Source organism: Trachinotus anak, unplaced genomic scaffold, assembly GCF_046630095.1.
Source record: "Trachinotus anak isolate AG129_WGS33_773 ecotype Australia unplaced genomic scaffold, CSIRO_AGI_Tana_v1 ptg000039l, whole genome shotgun sequence".
In the NCBI taxonomy this organism is placed as follows: Eukaryota; Metazoa; Chordata; class Actinopteri; order Carangiformes; family Carangidae; genus Trachinotus; species Trachinotus anak.
Window position 1 is genome coordinate 3,707,987 of NW_027273890.1, and position 19,500 is coordinate 3,727,486.

The 19,500-nt window shown below is 44.2% G+C and overlaps 1 protein-coding gene across 1 annotated transcript in view; it reads left to right on the forward strand.

Annotated features, from left to right (window-relative positions):
* Positions 1 to 19,500, forward strand: part of LOC139614923 (inactive dipeptidyl peptidase 10-like) — a 183,723-nt gene that overhangs the window by 14,949 nt on the left and 149,274 nt on the right. The gene's annotated exons all lie outside the window — the stretch shown is intronic.

Sequence of the window (19,500 nt, forward strand, 5' to 3'; positions counted from 1 at the left end):
CTGTGTGTTCGAGGCAGATTCCAGCAGGTTATCAAAGATGGCTCCTGCTGCAGCCACTTCCCTCCGCCTGTTGGAAAAGGTCACGACCATCTCCACAAGCTCACGAAGAGCTGAGCTGTGCTGCTGTGAGGGGCCTGAAAGCAGAGACAGGACTGTGCCATGTGACGGTTTGGCTGGGAGGACATGTGGTCTTCAGTGTGGAGGGTGAAGAGCAGAGGTGAGAGGTCACAGCTCTGCAGGGGACCGGTTGAAGTGTGGAGGGGGGTCAGTGAAGGTGTTGTCAACCTGTTGGTGAGGAAGTCAGGATCAGTTGGTCAGTGAGGGAGAAGCTGGTGCAGGAGTCTGGCTGTAGTGCTGGGGTGTCCCAGATGCTTATGTATAGTATCATAACCCCCCTGCAAACTGGAGTGGGTCCATCTGTGAGTCTGTTGCCTTGACCATATGGTTTTTGAAGATGCTCTCCATAGCCTTCATCACAAGAGAGGTGGGAGCTACAGGCCTGAGGTCATTCATAGCTCCCTTCTGACTGTGGAGTGTTTCCACAGCTGGGGGGCTATACCGCTGGTCACGGAGTTCATGAGCCCCCCCCAGCTGCTCAGCGCAGAGCCTCAGGGTACGGCCACTGATGTTGTCTTTTGCCTCCAGCTGGGAGCTGTTGTCCGTCTCAGATCTGCTGTGGAAGGAATCGAGGTCACGAGGGAGCGATGCTGGGCTGCTCCCTGAAACCTGATTGAACTTCCTGCGGGTGGTGGAAGCAGCTTTCACAGCCTTAATGTTCTGGAGCCGCTGCCAGGCTGAGCAGACGTTCCCTCGCTCGAGTGTTTGCTCCACTTTGTCTTTGTATTTCAGTGTGGCAGCGCGTTTGACCTCTGTTAACCTCCAGTGAACGATTCTCGCTTTTTCTTTTTGTTGATTTCCTTGAGCCCTTTACTCACCCAGGGTTTATTGTTTGGAGCGACTGGGACCTTTTTTGGTGGGAATGGTATTGCCCACACAGATGGAGATGTATGATGTCAATGTTGGTAGACGGGGCTATGACGGGGGGGGGGGGGGGGCTGTTTGCATGTGTGTCTTCTCCAGGCGGACGCTGCATGTGACATATTGGTAAAAGCCTTAAGGACGTCCAAGTGATTTATCTGTCGCTGACTGCAGTAACATCTGGAAACAAACTGCTTCAACTAGATGCAGAAAACATTATCTTCAACTAAACATTTCTGTTCTTGCATGTTTACTCTACAGTAGGAGGAAGATGGAAGATGATAGAAGATATAAGACGACGGTCACGTTGTTGCTTCAAGCTTCTGTAACTATGAGCACAGGAAAATGTTCCCCTCTAAAAGATTTATGATTAGCAGAAAAACTAAGCTATTAAATTGTTGCTTAAATAAATTAAATTATGCTTAAATCATGAACTGAATTGGGAACAAAGCTTTCATTTATTTTTTTGTCATTAACATTGATGAATAGTTACAGAACACATACAACACAGCCGCGGCCGTGAGCCTTTAGCTACAGTTAGCAGAAGGCTAAACTGTTAGCTAATACATCTACCTGCACAACCAACCACTACAACACATGTAGATGTTACAGGACAATCATGGACACGGGTCCATCTGAAGAGACGTGCGAGAGTCTCCTGTCACAGGTCAGATTTTCTAAAGTCTGCAGACAGAGCCAAGAGGAGGTGCAGACTTCTAGTTTCCCCTCAGACAACTTGAATTACAATTTGCTGAATGTGATTAAGGAATATTTGCCCACTGATGCCACCTGTAGCTGAAATTGATGTGATCCTCTCCTCACTCTGGGGGGCTGTGTGGGAGACACGTCTCCTCTCTCGGCTTGAAAACAATAAATCTAATCTGTCGGCCGTACCCACAGTCTGCTGAAAGGTTGGCTCTTTAAACAGAATATGAAATGAATGTGGGGCACAACAATCCCTAAAACTGCAGCTGGTTGAGGAGGCTTCCTGACGGAGAAAGCTTTCAGCACCAAGGACGAGGTTTTTCCAGCGCTCTGCATGTCGGTACTGAGTTGTTGTATTGTTTGTCCTTGTTCCTCCGGCAGCGAAGCAGGGTGTTGATTGGCGCTGCACTTTGAGATTAATGTGTGAAAACCCGGCCAATTAACAGCAGGTTTTGAAATCTTCTGCACAACATTTTTTTAATTTTCCAATCAGTAACACAGAAAGCCACGGCTGACATGTTAACAGCTTTAAATGTTATTTCTCAATGCAAAATCGTACAATATGTTCTTAGCATTGGAACAGTAATGGATCTATAATTATGTATTCATGGTGTTGTCTGTTCAAAACTGCACGTCTTTCAATCCTCCAGGATTGTCTTGAGAGCCCCCCCCCCCGCAGTAATTTGTATTGGAATACACTGAGCTTAATTCATTCCTTTAGTAGACCACTATCTTTTGTGGTATTTTTTTACTGTCTATTTTCTGTGTGGGGGTGGTTTTGATTAGTTGTCTGTTTTGTTTTGTATATGAGTTCATGCCAGAACAGCACTATAAGAGGTCAAGGTGCGTACTTAATTTGACCATGTGTGTATCTTGCTCTCCTGATATGTTCTGTTATGTTGTTTCAAAATAAAGGAAAAAAAGAAAGAAGGGAAATTTAAAAAAGAACCAGGATTAATTGTTTCCTGTGAATCAGCCGGAGGTTGTGAGATGTGATAGACTGAACCTTTAAAGGTCCCATATAGTCTAAAAGTAGATGTCCATGTCTTCTTTGATTATAAGCAGGTCTCAGTTCTACATTAATACTGTGGAAGTATCAGGGCCTCAGTCCACAGAGAAATGCACACAGCCTGTATTCACAAACTGAGCCTTAAAACCAGCTGTCAGGACTTCTGTAACTTTGTGATGTCACAACAAAGCAGTCACTGCCCTCAGCCATGCTCCAAGCCCCGCCCACCTGGACCCACCATCCAAATGTGCAGGATTTGGTTTCTCTGAGTGTTTACCTGAAATCTGCTATATTTTTATTGGATCACTCAGAAAACAGTCAGCTGATTGGCTCCCTGACCTGTTGTCACTAGAGCTCCAGAGAGGAGCCTCAGAGAGGAGATGTAAAACTACACTGAGATGGTTTTTGGTTCTTAAAACCACAAATATATTTTCTGATGGAGATCAACACTTAAAACACAAATAAAACACAGAAGAAGAGTAAAACGTGGACCTTTAACATCTGTCTTACCAGTTCTCCACTTCCTGTGCCATCATTTGTCTTTTACCAACAATTTCTCCTGTTTTTCAGTTGTATAACCTGCTAAGGGAGCTGCTCTTGCACTGCTTTGAGGCACCTGAATGTAGAACACACTGTGAGCATGTTGCAGTCCCTCACTGGATATTCACTGAACAAAACAGGCTGGACTGTGAAATAAATGTGTTCCTCATTGCCTTTGCTGTGGCCCAAGGCTGGCAAAGAGCTCTGGAGAGAGAGAGGGGAGTTATTACTGCGAGTGTGTTATGTGTATCCTGTGTGCATTTGTATGTATAAAGTGTTGTACCGTTGTGCTTGTGGGGGAAGCCAAAGCTCATCCCAGTCACACAGTGGAGGGGAGGGGAAGAGGTGTCAAAACATTAATGAACGGTTGTGTGTTCCTCCATTCGCTGCTCCGGTGTGGTGGTGACAGAGCTGCAGAAATAGGAGCAGCACATAATGAGTCGCTGCAAGAAGGAACATCCTCGTGCGCACACACACACACACACACACACACACACTGCAGGAAAGCTGCTTAAAAAGAAGGCTTGGAAAGAGAGCCGCTGGCCCCTGTTGGTTACCAGAGGAAGTGACCAAAAAATGGACACAACCAGTCGGACTGGGTTCAGTCTCTCTTTCCCTCGGCTGCGAATCCTTTGTTTTTCACTCCTTGTATTTACACATTTCGATTTTTGGTATTTGCTCTGGACAAAAACAAATGTTTTCTACTGGTATTTTTGGGATTTTGGTGTGAATGAAGTTTATACCAGGAAATCACCATGTGCCTGCCCTGACTGACTGAATACGTTTCTCCCTCAGGGCTGTAGCTGTGTGCACCCACTGCTTTCAACACTTTCCATATACGCTGAGCTGCAGCGCGTATGAATGCTGAAGAAGCAGGCTGGGAGCTTTGGGGCTCACCAGATTCATTTATATGGAGGATCAGCTGAGAGGACAGAATTTGAGTCGTGTAAATCAGAACTCGATTTACAAATTCGTGCCCACAGATTTGTAAATCTGTGCACACGTTTTACAAAACTGTGGGTACAGATGGAAAATCTGAGATCAGGTTTATAAACCGTGCTCATGGATTCATAAACAAAGAGTATGAATTTACACATGGCTCTATTTTATCTCCACTGACCACAGGGGAGCTGTGCACATTCATGTAGCAGGTGTTAGCCTGTTAGCGTGTTAGCCTGCTGCAGTTTAGTTAAGTTAGTGCCAGTTAGTTAGTGATTAATACTTTAATCATTTCCAGGTTATTTTTCATTTCTACCACTGTCATAAAACAACACACATATGAGTTGATAGAATATTTTTAGTGACACTGAAATATACGAACAGTGTTAAACAAAAAACTTGTTGAAAAAAGACAGAAATGCGGAAAACTGTCAAGACTGACATTGAAAAACAAATCACAAAAAGATAATAAGATTGTAAGTTTATAGTTTTTTTTTATGCCTGTGTTTTATTTTTCAGTGCCAATATTTATCTTTTTGCCAATATGCCACTGGCCACTGCCATTCTTTCCTTTTTCAGTTCAGGTTTTATTTTCAGTGCCAGTATTTAATGTCACTGTTCTAGCCTCATAGTTTATGTCTATCTTGGTGTCAAACACCCACAGATTCCTCTGAGGCCACTTATCTGTACAAGGCCAAATGATTTCATTATTTTCTGTTTAGTTCAAAGTTACTAAAAAACCTTCTTTTTTTTAACCACAATGATGTGTAATTTTCTTCAGCTGTATTTCTTCTCGTGTCTCGATAACAAGATATTGACTGAAGCAGGTACTTGTAGGTCGCCGGCTCTTTGTGGTGTGTGGAAGACGTGAGCTGATGCAGCATTTGATTGTTTGCTCTGTCCAACACTTCGGTCCCGTTGTATTGAGCAGCAGCCTGTGTTGGATGCTGTCATTGTAATTATATGGTGTCTATCTCTTAAAGAGCGAAGACACCGAACACTGGAAGCTGACAAAAGAGAGAAACTCACTCACGTCCTCTCCAGACTAGATAATCGCTCCACTTCCACATGCTCGAACAGGAGGACTCCTCAAAAAAGCGAAGCCAGTTCATGGTGCAATAGGATTTAATGGCAGTAATAATCAGTGGCAGCAGCAGCAGCCTGACAGGTGATGCAATTTCCTGGGACTTTGCTTTTCTTCTAATCTGCTTTAATAGGATGTGAAGCTTTGGTTGTGCTTTAATCTCAATGAACAGACCACAATCCTTCAGCGTGCTCGCAGCTAGACTTGATATGACAGGGTGCTCCGCAAATTATTTACTTGGAAAGAGATTATTCTGTGCGCTGAAAGGTGATGTAAGTTTAGCCGAGGATTGTTCCTGCCTGCGTGCTGCTGCGGGATGTTTTGGAGTTGGTGGTGTGGGGGGGTGACGGGGACACAACGCTGGCTCCTCATTGGTATTCTGGAGCCGCTCTGCCTGTCTTGCTGTACTATAGAATACATAGACTTTGTGACAAAGTTGATGAAGCATGCATTTCTGTCATAGTGCCAGGGCTGAGTGCCGACAGTGGCGATTGAAGCTTTAAGCAGCAGCAGGAAAAAAAAAAGGTTGTGTGAGGACACACTCACACACAAACACACACACGAGTTATGCAATGTGTTTCGGGCAGATTGTAGTGCAGGTGTGTGTTTTCCTGTGTTTGTGTACTTCTGTATCTCTGTATACTGTATCTGTGTCCTGTAAATCACAGCTGTGTGTCATGTGTCTGCATTTTATGAGGAACATCATGACATAATACAGTGTAGTGCATCATCGTTTCTGCAGATTTGTCAGCTGCACATTTCGTCTCCTGTTCCTGGGGAGGCCGCTGACTCTCGCTGTGTGACATGGAGCATCATCCTGCAGGAAGTGGCCGTTAGAAGATGGTGATGTGGCCACGAAGGAAAGCAAATGTTCAGCAACAACACTCAGACAGACTGTGGCGTTCAGACTGTGATTGATCAGTGTCAGGGGCCAAAGTGAGTCAAGAAACCATCCCCCACCCCGTTACACCACCATCTCTGTTGACACAAGGCATTTGGTGTGCGAGGTAAATACAGATACATAGATAAATAAATGGCTTCTGCGCAGTGTTACTATAACCTGTTCATATGAGCAATGGCTGCAGGAACAAAGATCCCTTTATGCTGTTATGAACCTTCGTCCAGAAGGAAGAGGCTGAGATTCACTGTTCAAAGGGAGCGAGTCATCGTTTAACATCCAGCTCTCTGCTGTAACTGTCTCTGTGCCGGGATGCCAGGGTACACAAATCGATTCAACAAAAGCGCGGCAGAATAAGGTCATCAGGGTCTCCCCGATGTGGAAACAGACAGTTTCCTCAGACACAACAAACCCTGACGCCTCCTCTTGCAGACAGCCTCACAATTTGCCTCAGAGTTCAGTTTTGTGTCAGTTGTAAGATTGTGCATGTTCCACCGTCCGACCTTTACTGGATGTGACCGGATGTACAAAAAAAGCGAATCTTTGAAAAAGCAAATTTTTGCCTAAATCAGAGGTTTTCATACTGTGAGGCTATGCCCCCGTATCGAGAAGGTACCTTCTGCTGCAGCTCAGCACAGAAAGTTCTCTCTGGGGAAACAAAGGGAGAGAGATTTTTATTAAGTAGACTCTTGCTTTGAAAGACACACTGCACCTCATGTAGCTGGTGAACATGTGTGGATCAGTCTGAATCTGATGAGTCAGTCTGTCGTTTAGAGAGCAGCCTGGGGCCTGTGCATGTTCACCACTCTGCTTGTGAAGACAGTAATTATTTTGAAAGTGTTTCCGTTGTCGTGGTTCAGAAGGTTTGGATGCATCTGTGTGTGTTCCTGAAGAGTCTGATCTTTTTAGGTTCTTGCAAGAATCTGGATCACATCTGGAGATTTTTTGGATTTTTGATGACAATGCTCTGATCGGAGCGTGGCCGTGGGTCATAGTTAGAAATATCTGGGCAACGACATCTCTGGATTCTGGGGTATTTGGCGCAGTGACGAGCTCCTGGAGTGACCGTCTCCTCGAGCACAAACCTGCTGCACATTTGACTCTGGGGAGCAGGCGCAGTGGGACCACTCTGGTGAAGAAATGATACTGTAATGATAAGTGCTGAGCTGGGTTCAGTAGTGGTGGCAAGCTGTGCCCTGTCTCCCACAACCCATAATTAAAGCATCTGAAGAGGGGCAAAGAATGGTGATTATTCATGGCTGCTTTATGCCACATTCAGGGGGCTGCTGCAATACTTTCTTACTTTCTTGTCATGTTTTCTCCTCCTCTTAAATATAAGCCTGGTTGCTGCATCTTGGTCAGGAACTCGGTCAAAGACAGACAGCTCATGCAGCTGCAGAAATTTGAACAGTTATAACTATTTTTTTAAAGCTTTTGGTGCAGCTTCTATTCAGGATCTAGAGTTGCAAGGAAAGAAAAGCTCTTCAAATATAAATGAAAATAAAAAAGATTGGAGCATAGATTCACTGTTGAATGAGAATGAGGCTGGAAGGTTTTCAGACTGTTGTCCACAGTCTGACTGTGCACTGAAAAATCACATCCATGGCAAAAACTGGAGAAGCAAAACAGATATCAGGTTAGCAACAGGAAGAGCTGAAAGAAAAGAGTGAAGAGACGAGTGTCTATCAGACAAGAAGAAAAATGTTGATTGTTGTCATTAAAATAAAAAGTGCTCTGAGAGCTTCATTTGACCTCTGTATTGTTACAGTGTCAGATGTGGGCCAAGGTGGGAAAAGGTCGGGAACCACGGATGTAAGGAAGAGGAGAGAAACGTATATTCCTCATCCTGCACAGTTCTCCCTCTCTTTGTTCATTGAGGCTAAAAATCCTTCATCAGTTATCTGTATATACAGGGGGGTCTGTGCAAGACAGTGCTGCACTTACACCTAAACAAGTGCAGATGTGAACAGGGACAGTGATTGTGTGTGTGTCTGCATATAGAGCCTGAATCACACGTTTGTCAGTGTGGATGGTATAGACATCAGCTCCAGCTGCAGCTGGGGACCCTCTCTGATATGCTAATGTGAGCAGTATAATATGCACTTAATGAAAAACTCTGTGGAGTTGCTTTATGGGAAGAACTGAATCCTGTGTTTTTGGAGCTGTACACATGAAGTCGTGACGTCTGCGTCCTGCTTCAGGTGTTGACCATTGCTTTATAATCTGTACTGCAGGACTAAATCACTGCAGTACCATTTGAAGTACCAGCTGGCATGGATTACTGGATGTGAAAAGAATAACCAAAACATGTTACAGCTCCAGGATTGGCTGGTGACCTGCAGGTGTTTCCTGCCTCTCTCCCACCACACAAACCCAGCTCCAGGCCCCGGCGCTCTGAGCTGCACAGAGAACAGGTAGATGAATGTTTCACAGGAGGATTGTTGCCTGTGTCTGAATCCTGTTTTCTGAATCTGGAAAAAAATTAAACGTTTTTATGTCTCTGGAGACTGTGTGTCCTACAGACAATTGTAAGGAAAGATAACACTATTTCATTTTCCACCTAAGGCAGTGAAGAGAGCTGAAGTATTGGCAGCAGGAGGATCAGTGCTAAAATATAAGTGTCAGTGATATCCACAGAGTTCTGAATGTTCCGAGTAAAATTACGATACAATCTGTGAAAATGTTTTAAAAGTGTTGATATATGATGGTGACTAGAAGAGGAAGCAAAACCAAGTAATTTCCAGTCACTTAAAGTGGAATAAGTAGAGTTGAGTAGACTCTGGTCACTGTGGGGGTTTGTGTGATTCAGTCTGGAAAAAAAAACACAGAAAACTTTACTCCCACATCTCACCTACTCATTCACACTCAGTCAAACCAGCGTGAATAAACCTCACACTCTGTAACTTCAGCTAAAACTCAAAGAGAAGCGTTCTGTCACCCCAGCCCCCCGCCCCCGCCCCCCCCTCCACCTGCAACTTTGTGATTTATAGTTGCAGAGACTTTGACTTATTTATTTATATTGTCTGAAGATAGCTGACCAGGAGCAGCCTGATAAATGGTGTGTGGAAAAAAGTGGACACCTGATCGGCCGTTCCTGCGGCTGAGAGGAGGATACCGAAGAGAAATAACAACGCCTCCCTTAGCTCAGATAACACCTCAATCTGTCTCTTAAAAGGAGTGAGATGAATGGAGCGATGCTTCCGATTCTTTTCAGTATCTCTTCAGTAAATGTGCCTTCGTGGCTGTTGTCGCTGTGGCTGGACAGACAATATGGAAACCAGGCGGAGATGAATTGACCAATAATCAGTCTCCTCCTGGATTTGCTGATTACCAAGCTCAGAGAATTAAACATAGAGACTAGACAGAGGTGCTAAAATGTGTCCTCAATTTTTTCTGAGCTCCAGCTGAGTCAGAAAACAGATGTAAGAATAGCTGCTTTGTGTTGTGCTTGAATAAAAAGAAATGAGGAGCTAAATGTGCTCTCCCCATCGCTTCATTCAAACCAAGCTTTTTCTGCCTGTGGATGCTGTTTCGTTGTTCCTCGCTCGGACCACACTAACAAAACTGCTGCTGACATCAACCGTATTAAAGACGAGCCACCTCCTGCTGAACTGAGCGCGCTGAATATTCAGTTCAGTCTTTCAATCAGGTTCTGCTGTGTTCAGAGTTATTTCTGTGAGCTGCACAAACAAGCAGAGGTGATGCTGAGAATCTCACACAATAAGCAGACGTTCGGTGATGATGCGTCCTTTCAGACGGGATAAATACAGCGTGCATCGGTCTGCTGAGGATGCTCTGCTGCATATGTAAACAGAGGGGACGTCTGCAGAGAGCAACTGTGTGTCTTGTCCCCGGGCTTCTCTCTGCGCTGGGTGAAGGTCTCTGTTGCTGCTGTGTTTGAGAGGGAGTTGTTCGCAGGGTTAGTACGAGCTGCTCCCCTGTCTGTGCAGTTCCCCCTGCAGCCCAGCAGAAGTCAGCATTGCTCTACGTAAACGGTTAGTGTCGCCCTGCAAAGACAGAGCGGATTTCATGTTGGCCTGACAAGATCTAAAAAAAGCTGTCATTCCTTTTTAGGCTGATTGTTTCACTCACTGCCATCATATTACCCATATATAATACCTAATAAATTCATATATTGTCTCTCAGGCTGCAGAAATCATAGATTACTAATTGCCTGAGAACTCCTGCAGAGATGGGTGAGATGGCATATCCAACTTATATTATTTTCTCATTTTATTTATTATTTTTTTAAATGCATTAAGTGGTTCTTCTTTAAAAGAACACATTGAACATTATTTTCCTTTAAATGGACATGTATCGTTCCAATAAGACAACGAGTATAATACTGTAACAGAATTAAACCTCAAGCACCATAGACAGCAGGAGAGGATCAAGTCCAGAACAGGTAAATGTCACACTGCACAATGAAAGATAACAGGAAATCTCTCATGTAGTCATCGAATCACCCTGTGGACTTCAGGGTCACACCTTGAGTTTTGTTCTATCTCTGAGCCTACCAGGGGTCCAACACACACACACACACACACACACACACACACACACACATGTGTCAGCATGGTGGATTTACTGTCAGCAACCCAGGCTCACACGCGGCCACACAGAAGCCCCTCCTCCTGGGTTCATCGTCACTCCTTCCAGCCACCGCTGAAAAATCCATACCTGACGCTGTGACGCAGCACGAACGAGAACTTTCCCCAGTGTTTTACACAATATAGGACCCAGCGAGTGATCCAGCCCTCCAGGATCACAGAGAGGCTTTGGAGTCAAGTGTGGTGGATGAAAATAGTTCTGCCCCCCTCTCGTGACTGTAGTGCAGGCGTCAGTGCCTGGGTGCTCACCATGACTCCCCCACGCTGCATCTCAAAGACATGAGGAAGAGGATCCGCCTTCATGTACAGCTCCTCGTATCTGCCTGGGCTGTTGTGTATATTCAGTTGATCTGTTGATAGTGTTGTGAGTTTACAGTATATCAGCCTGTCTGTCACAGCGAGCACCTGTCTGCATCGCTCTCATCTTTCACATATCACTATAATCAGCGAGTGCAGCACTGACATCCAGAGCCCCGACAGTAAAACAGTGGGGGGACTTCTCTGCATGCGAAATCACACAGGCTATGAATACATAACAAAGCTCCGAAGCTCTTGAGATGCATGGATGTGCATAATTACACAACACAGGATTTTTCTCTCAGAGGCGCCGCTTTGTCAGGAAATTGTTTTTCCTTTTGGTGTAAGTTTTATCTGGGGGGGCTTCAGCAAGCTGCCCCTACATATTCTGCGAGTGATGGGGAGATATGAGTGTGTAATGAAAAAACTCCAAAGAATAAGAAGGAGGCCGATGATTATGTGTGTATTGTGTTTTTATTGTCCCATGAAAAGAACAAAACCAACAATGAATGTACTACGCTGTCGTGCTGTGTGTGGAGCGTCGTGCCACAGAGCCGCCATCATGGAGCCACACTGTTGCACTGAATGACACTGTCCCTGATTAACCATGAACGCACACACTGCTATTTATCTACACTCAATCCTACACACGCACTGTCCTGCTGCAGGAGAGAATGCGTATTAAACCGCAGCTGAAATTAGTCCCAAGCAAATGCACTATTTCCTCCTGTTTTAAGTTTGCTTAAAACTACCCTGTAGCCCAGGCAGTTAATTCCCATTTAGTGAAACTACACATTTGTGTAAATATTTAAGTCTTCAGTTGGAACAAATGTTAAAATTGTGGAACAGGTTATCCACACGAGTAATGTTTTTAAGAACAGGTCCCCGTTTTGTTTGTATCTCATGCACAACGATGCAGAAAAAGCAGAACACAATGCCGCTGGTTTCACATTATTCCCCTGATCTATGGGTGATGGTAAAGAGCCAAGAAACTCAGCGATGTGCCAGGAAGTGGCTGCGAAGAAAAAGACTGTGGCACTGGTGGTACTGATGTAAAAGAATCTTGGCTCCAGTATTAAAAGAAAACTTTCAGCACCGTCAGGGTTCACTCAGGATACTGAGAGACACTGAATGCAAATGTCGGCCATAGACCTTATAACTCCAGCTGTGCACTGTTATCCTGTTACTTCATGTGGCGTGAGTCCAGCCTTGTGTTGCTGTGATGAAACCTTCAGGCGTCCAGGAGAATGAAGGAGAAATTCGACTGGAAAAAGTCAGAATTTGTCTTGTGAAATCATACAAACTTTGGTCGAACACTTCTCCTTTAGGTGTCTAAATGCAGAGCAGGCTAGCAACCCATGCTTATCACATTTAGGACAAAATAATGAATGTCTAAAAAAAAAAGGAAAATTTAAAGATTATAATATAAAGGAGAAAAAGGAAGAAATGAAATGAATGAGGACCAAATAATGGAGAGAGAATGGGGAGGGAGGAGTAGGCATCAAAGCCTCAGCCTGCAGCACGGCAGTGGACTAATGGACACATGTCTCATGTTAATGTGTGCTCCTGCAGAGTTAATGGTGTTATGGTGTTCTACATTGTGCTGCAGAAAGCCTCCACACTCCACCAGTTGTTGCACAGCCAGTGATGTTGTTGCCAGTGTTAGTGCGTTGGTTATGTTGTTGTCTCCGTGCAGCTGTAACGCTGCTGTTCAAGGTGAGATCTACTGACTCCACTGTCGTTAGCATATCGGCATCGGAAAAACATTACAGTGTGTGAAAACAGCTCCTCTTTCCTTCAGTGGAAGCTGTGGATTTTGCATTATAGTTCACAAACAGAAAGCATCACGCTAACCACATCCTGAATGCCTTTATTTTTGCTTGAAGGCAGAGGCTGGTACAGCAGACATATGATGTAGCTCACAGCCTGCAGTGCTCAGTAGGGATGAACTGTATAAACAAGTGAACGTTCAGGCACGGTGTATCAGAAATGACCAGGCAGTGGAGGGGGTGAGCCTCATTGATTTATTCATCAAAGAGAAGTGTCACTGATGTTTGGATCTTGGCAGGTGTTAGGATCAGACAGCAGCGCCAAAGCCACTGTCCTGCAATTTCAGCTCAATACTAAGTACCTGGACCAGTCACTGTCACAAAATACCCCAGAATCCAGACATTAGTTGCCCAGATATTTCAAACTACGACCCATATACCATGAAATCTGGACTGGACATGCTCCAATCACAGCACTGTTAAAATGTCACATCAAAAAAAAAAAAAAAAAACTCCAGTTATGATCCAGATTCCTGCAAGAGCCTAAAAAGGATCTCTCTGGATTCTTGGGGATTTGGCACAGTGAGTTAATTTCAGTGTGGGACTGGAGGGAGGACAGGAGCATGTGGTGCAACAGCTGTCTCCAGGAGACTTAACAGCAAAATCCATTGGTTGTAACAGGTCAGAATTTTCCTCTGGGAGGATTTACTGAAGGTTTCATGCACAAAGGAGAAAATGATGAGCAGTGACTCAGAGTAGTGCCACCAATTTCTGAAGATGTCTGGTCCTACAGGATATATCACCTAATGACAACACATTTCCATACCTCACCCAAATAAAGCTTGTCTGTCATGCTTCTGCATGTGTGGAGATGTTTGACCTGACTGCTGCTACCTGTGTGAGGCCCTATGCCTCACTTCACTCATCCTTGTCTGGAACTGGGTTCTGGCAGTTTTCTCAAAGTTATGCTTTTTCTCTGCATCCTTATCTGTAAGGCCTTGGTTTCCATAGCGACGGAGGATAGCGGTGTCTCTGTCTGGACACGATCAGTCATAACAGAACTAAACAGTGAACGATTACTGTATGAGGACTTGGACTTGGAGCGATAGCGTGGACCTTCAAAATAAGAAAGGACGACTGTGAATAAGAAAATTCCAGACTGAATGCTAAGCTAACAGACTGCAGCTCATAGAAGCTCCACAGGAATGAGAGTGGTATTGATCTTCCATTTCCAAGTAGTCAAGAAGAAGAATTACATCTTTATTCTTTTGTGTTACTAACTGCTTCAGGTATTGATGAGTGTGTTGTTGTGTTACTGTTGAAGCATTATGTTTCATCATTTATAGATCTTTCCGAAAGAAATACACACTACTGGAGTTACCCATGCTGGAGTTCACCTCTTTGAAATTCTCAGCTTGTATTACAGTTACTATTAAAGGACGGGCATTGTTTACGGCTGTGGAGGATTTAATTACACCAGAAGCAGTTACGGCGGGAACCAATCAGGTCTGATTTGAGCGATCCGTTCAGCATCTCTATCTGACAAGTGCAGCACGCTGCCTCAACAGATACGGACATTGTTATGCTGTTCATTGAAAGCCTGGTCAAGGAAACGTAATTGAAATCTACTTTAGAAAGGGGAAAATGAAACACCCATCTCGATAGTCTGCAATTCTTCTGGCTGTTTGAAATGTTTCCGTAAACAAAATCTCTCATGAAAGTTTAGAAAGGTAAGAAGAATTGCTCTGAACTATCTCTACCAGATTCCAGTAATGTATTTCTTATCACATTTGCTGTGGCTGTAATGCACCGCGGCACAATTTTGTTATTAGATGCACACTGCAGCTTTTAGGGAGTAATTCCAATTTTTCTTGAGATAGGAGACGCTGCTTCTTTGGCCTGAGAATAGTTTGTGCCCTGGGTGAATAAATGCAGTCCCAAGTACAGAAACCTGGCAGAGCTGCAGGTCATTTGAATCTGAGTTACAGTAAAGCATTAGTCCCAGTTGTCAGTGATATGTAGGCATATTATTTTATCCCAAGGGTGCAGGTTTTGGCAGGACGGAGTTATCTCAAGCAATGTTTGACTGAACTCATTTGCACTATGTTTGGAGTGAAGTCATATTAGATAATTCCCATGTGACCTCTCAGAGGACACGTCTCCAAGGCAACTGATTAATGCATCCCTTCCTGTGGCCGTGATGCCCTGAGGATCAATGCTCCCCCTACAGCCACCTCGGCCTTATATATAATATAATACTCTCTATACTCTCTGTATATCTATATGATGATGTAAAAGTGCCACTGCAGCAGTAACAGTAACTACCACACTGCTAACTTCTAACTAACTAGTTAACTCTGCTGCAGTCGCCAGCAACACCCCTCTCTCTCTCTCTCTCTCTCTCTCTCTCTCTCCCCCTCAGCACCAGTTATTGACACTTTCACATTAAAGGTACAATGTGTAAGATTTGGCCAGAAATTTAGTTTATGATGATCTAACACCATCAGCAGTGTGTGATAGAGCCACAGTGATGATGTCATGACCAAGACCTCCATCTGTTGTATTTAATAGATAATGATAATGATGATAATTGTCACTAGAGGATATGTAAAACTACACTGAGATGGTTTTTAGTTTTTTAAACCACAAATATATCTTCTGATGGAGATGAAAACACTTCGGAACAAACATGTTATTATTCATTCCTCATTCTATTTGAAGTTAAACGATGCTCATATTTGCAAGAATCAACCAGCTGTCAGAGGGAAAATAAGCAGACGTACTGTAACTACCTGCACAGTAACCACCTGCTTGCATTACCCCCTTTAAGTGAATCCCATGGGATGGTAAATGTCAAAGAAAGGCCTTCCTTTGCCCAACAGCTTTTTAGTCTCCAGTGCACTATAGAAGCAGCCAGACTGAAAACCACAGAGAACCTTTTGAAACCAGCCCTCTCTTCGTTTAATCTTCTTGCTCTCTAACCTGATTCCCCTTCATCTCCTTTGCCGTCAGTGGCCGAGGGAATCTAATTCATGAGAGGTCGATGACAGAATGGGGCCTGTGGTCCTGTTAAAAGGCTCCTGTGCTTTTGCCAGTGTGGAGAGATTACTGTGTAGTTAAAGCTGAACATGAAAGGATGAGTGTAACAGGGAATTTATTAGAGTGGTGTTCCTGGAGTTGATATGAGCTTGATGGAAGTTTTTTTGTGTGTGGGGACTGGCAGCACTTCAGGAAACTGGATTTTAATGTAACTAAATGACCGTTGCAACAAAAGTCGGCTGCTTGGAGATCGGATCGGAGATTACTGATACTGATTTGTTGACCCTGTATGCTGTGTGCATCATATCCCTCATGTTCGTTAGTTTCTTTGGAAACTTAAATGTTGATTTGCGAACTGATATTTGAGCCACCACCTACCATCCATTCACCCCAATTACACACATATAATCTCTGTCACTTCTGTCTTATTTGCCAATGTCAAATCTGTTGGTGGATTGTCCAACGTGTCCAGACACTGTTTCTAGAAAGATACAGCAATGTTGCGATTGAGTTTTTTACATATCAACAGTGATATCAGATGGTCATCACGAAACCTCCGCAAACACAGATAAAAAAAAAGACTTCACAGCAGCAGAGAGCATGAGGTGCTAACACTGGATCTTGTTTCCCATGATGCACGTCTTTCAAACTGCACATGTCCAGGTTGTAGTCTGACACTACCCATAGCAATGTCTCCTGAAACGGAGCCCCTACGGCAACAGATGTACTGGACCTTGGTTGTCATGGTTACAGTCATAAACAGACGGACTGTACTAAGAGCTCACCTACCTTTGTCGCCATGTTTACTATAATAATGCTTGTGGCTCGGTAAGATTTAGGAGAAGATGGTGATTTGGGTTTAAATAAGTACTTCCTCAACATTAGACGATCTTTGTTGTCATGGTTACAATAATGACAACAAACGGTCATGGATAATGGAAACAACATAAACTGCTCCTGTCACATGGGAATCGAACACCGCTCTCCTGTGTCATATTCATCCATCCACCCCAACCTCCTCCTGACGTGGACTTTGTCACTCTATAAACTACGTCACCGCACTTTTCCCTTTGCTCCTGTCATCATTACTACGACCACTAGATGTCGCCTAGCAACAAAACCTAACTCTAGGTCATAGTAACCTGCTGACAGACGACCTGTGGGCTTATTTTTTATGAGACAGTCTTTGTTAATTAAGAATTTGTTAAGACTGTAGTCTGTGAGTTAAGCCTGGGCTGAAGCTGAATTATAAATCTCCTTCAGGGCCACAGCCGAGAATTTAAAGTAGTAGTAGAACACGCGGCAATGAGTAAACCGACCTTTATGTGAGAGAGTTCCTCTCCAATCCAATATCTTTCTCCATGATTTGTCTCCTCTCTAAATGCCTGACAGTAAATGCCAGCTCATTTTCCTGGCCTCATCTCCACCCTGATGCTGCAGCCTGTAGCACAACAGAGCAGAAAAACCTCAGTCACATCAATGCGCCGGGCCGCTGTTTTGGCAACAGACCATTTGCTTTGGTCAATTTATGATTCATATTTTGCTGCTGTTGACCCGCCTCCGGAGAAGAGCGGCTGGTCTGCCCACAACAGCAAATTCCCCCCCACAGCATGAGCACCCCTTGCCCAGGCATGAAATCGACCTTGGCCTGCAGGCTCGGTGCTGAGATAAGCCCAAACAGGCGCGATAAAAACTTGATTCCCCCCGGCACACATGGACTGGAGTGGTGAAAGAGCAACCTTGGAGCCGTGACGTCAGAGAGGTTTTATTATCCCCTTGCTGTGAGCTGAGGAAAGACATGCAGAGTCTGAACGCAGTTCGCCTGCCCACCTGTCTGTCCGTACCCTTGTGTGGTGTATTAAAATTCATGAGCTACGTTGGTTTGAATGCCAAGGTTTATGGCAGCGCTCTCCCTCTGCATAGGTCCTCAGGGATGAACGCTGGGAGAGATTAGAGAAGGACGGTGGAGAGAGATATGGGATCAAGAGGGGGAGAGAGTGAGAGAGAGAGATATGGGGGATATGAGGAGATAAGGGAAGAATGGAGGAAAGGGGAGGTAGAGATAGTGGATGGAAGTAGGAATTGCGGCCCTATTGCCAGACAGATTGCTGAACTCATTAAAACCCCAGATTAGATTCAGTGTTTGTGAAATACATTTTTTTTTTTTTACCATATCTGCACATGGAGAGTTGCCCACAGTGCGTTTAAGGTTTGGTGAAGATTGTTCATGGTTTAAACAACATTTACTGTGGTGGCAGGATTACATGCAAGCCAGTGGTAGGACAGATACACCCCCATACACATGGAGCGCATGTTTCTGGCTAGCTTACAGCTAACATCTGTACAGTCAGAAGCTGTTCGGGGTGAATAAACCATAGACTGTAAATAAAGATGGACATAACTGCTGTGATGTTACCCACAGGTTTCTGAAGAGCGGTTTTGAACCTCAGAGTGGGCTGCTCTGCCATCGCCATCTTGGCAGTGCCTGACTCCGCTTAACTCCTTGCTACAGCCACGCCCTCAATTATGAAGAAGTTTAAGCCTTAATAAAATGTGGTGAATCATATAAAATTCATATAAAAATTCAACCTGTACAGTTGTCATGAAGGAGGGAAATTAGCTCTAGTTTTTACCAGTTTGTACCAGGCTGTAAACATGTTTATTTCTGCTGTAAAGTTGGACAGTTTAACATGGGAGTCTATTGGGACTGGCTCATTGTTGGAGCCAGACTCTAGTGGTCATTAGAGGAACTGCAGGTTTACTGCTTCGAATAAACACACATGGTTCAATTGTCAAATTTGTGCTCATGATGTAAAGTGAAAATTCACTTACCTTTATATCTGAACACAGTTTATAACCTCGCCAGTGGTTCTGTGAAGTTGTACTGAGGAACAGTGCAACTTTTTAGTTAAATGTTAAAATCTGTGTCATGGACAAATTGAAAGTATAACCTGATGGTTACACTGGAGGGGAGTCAGGGGATTACCAGACTGATTCATGTCTGAACCAAATGCCACGGCAGCCCATCCAATATCTTTTTCTGTATTTCATTTAAACATCCAAAAATGTCAACGCTAATTATGGTGCTTGAGGAGAAGTCAGGGATCGACAAAGTCAGAAGGAGATCATCTGGGGACCATTATTGTCTCCAGTGAAATTTTGTGCCAATCCATCCAGATAATGAGATGTTTCACTGGGTAAGTGAAGATACTGAGCAGCTGGTTGCACTGAATAAAAAAAGTCAGGAGATCAGCTGGTCACAGGTGGTGGTCAAAGTGGTGGAGCGGCAGGTTGATAGAGCCTCATCACTACTGCGGCTAGAGATGCAAACATTCCTTGTAGCTCTGTGATGGAACTTCTACATCATATCCCAACTTTTCCAGTATGCACAAATGACTCCCTGCATTGGCACTAACTGTTGGCACTGGCTTGCACAAGTCCTGCACAATCATTTAGTATGTCTGGTCAGACAAATAATTCTGGCAGGATGAGGAAAATTGCAGCAACACAAGCACTGGGACAGATTAAGCAAGAGAGACAGAGGGAGCAAAAAAAAGGAATTGAAGGTGGCATTAAGCAAAGAAGCAGTAGTGACAAGTGGCAGTAACTGAATGAATTGCTTGAAGCCAAAG